The sequence below is a fragment of the Neofelis nebulosa genome, chromosome 15 (genome assembly GCF_028018385.1).
Source record: "Neofelis nebulosa isolate mNeoNeb1 chromosome 15, mNeoNeb1.pri, whole genome shotgun sequence".
NCBI lineage: Eukaryota > Metazoa > Chordata > Mammalia > Carnivora > Felidae > Neofelis > Neofelis nebulosa.
The window spans coordinates 40063182-40065108 of NC_080796.1; positions in this window are offsets into that span (position 1 = coordinate 40063182).

Sequence of the window (1927 nt, forward strand, 5' to 3'; positions counted from 1 at the left end):
CCCCTGCTGCAGGGTTGGGACTTCCTTCAGAGGCAGGGCCAGTTTCCACTAAGGTGTTCTGAATGCCTCTCTTACAATAATTATACCAGGGTTTTCCTCATAGTTTGCTCCTGTAATCCTCACGGCGTAGACATTTCACAGATATGGAATCTGAGGTGAGGTAACGTGTATGAGGTAATGTAACGGGTAAGTGTTAGAATTTAGATTGGAGAAAAGGTTTTTCTGACTCCTTGGGCCAGGGCTCTTGCCATCTCTTCTCCTTACATTTCCATATTCTCTGTCATTTTCCTCTTCCCCATAGAATCTAGCACAATGCCCGGCATAGAGTCAGGGTTTAATGCCTGATGGACGAGTTGACCAAAACTTCCTTTTCTTTCAGTCACAAAAATTTTTGTAACAAAAACGAGATGGGGATCAGGGAGGACTTGTAGCGTGAGCTGACTTCTATAAAATCAACCCTGTCCTCAGGAAAGCCCTGAGAATGCTTCCCCCCCCCCCCCCCCCCCCCCCCCGTAGGGTACTCGGCTGGAAGTTCCCTTTAGAGTGAAGCCTTGAGTTTGTGGAAAGGCAGTTGAAAGAGTTTCAACAGAGGAATGGATTTGCCCATGGACTTTCGGCTGAAGAGTACTATTTAACAAAATTTGCAACAAAATGGTATACACATCAAACCTTCCAGGCTTTAGTAAAGCTCTTCTTCATGTTGGCTTTGCAGCCAGCACCAATAACAATTTACATTTCCCTCAAACTTGAGGGCCACCAGCCCATACTAGAATGCAAAATGGATTCTAAGAAAGCAAATAATCTCCTTTACAGCAAAGGAGAGGCCCTTCTGAAGGGTTTCCTTGTAGCTGTCCCCTTCCCTCTACTCCCCCACCCCCCCCAAAAAGTAGGGAATGGTAAAGATTTAACAATGAGAATTTCCTGTGTTTCCACAGGCCTCGTGCCTCATTCTATCTAGGCTTGGAAATATGAACCCACCCTGTTTTCCAGCCATTTTGAAAGGAAGTAAGAGACCCTTCCCTACTCCTGTCTTCTCTGAACCATAAGAGAGCCAACGCCACACAGTGGCCAAGAGGCATTCACTGGGTTGTCCTCTGATGGAAAATCCAGAGCTAAGAGTACCTTCTTTCCCATGAAGGTTCCGCCAGAATGACAGTAGGTCAAATTATAGGTTTATCTCGGGCCAGCGTTTTGAAGAACTGTGGTGTTCCTATTCTTTTCCAGTGAAGCTCTGATGTGTGCAACCTCCCTATAATTATGGTGTAATTGAATTTAACTATAGGGGTAGAACTAGTTTTCAACCAAGTCCCCTCAAATAATTTGTTGCCTATTAGAAAAAAATGGGTACTCTTACCGCCTTTAGGGGCATGCATGCATGGCTCCCCCAAACTCCTCAAGAGACAAGAGAATTGCTGGTGTGAGCCCCAGTAAGTTTGTTTGAGTCACAAACACAAACTTTGTGTTTGTTGAATCACAGTGCCGTTGTATCCCAGCTCTGAGCATTCCAGAGAATTCACTTTCTCTAAAAAGGAAATCCAGAGATGAAGCTTTCCCAGGGCCCCAACGTGAAATGTTCCAGTCTGTTCTCACTGTTAAATGTTCTCACTCCTTTGGTTAGGAGATTATTCTAAATATCCGGGGTCTGCAAACCACGGGGTGTGGGTTAAATCTGGGCAGGGGTTAATGCTATTCAGCTTTCATGATGTTTAGAGTTTTTGGAGGTAAGGGTAACAGATATGAATTAGACAGTTTCACATAAAAATCTGTCCCTCTAGAGCCTGAGGTCCTTCATTACCACACTTTGTTAGACTTGAATCTCAAGGCAACCATTTTAACTTATGGCCCTCATCACTCACTTCCCTTAAGCTTCTTGACTATTGACATGTGTTATTTGGATCTGTGAGTCTCTGTCTCTCAATACCATCCC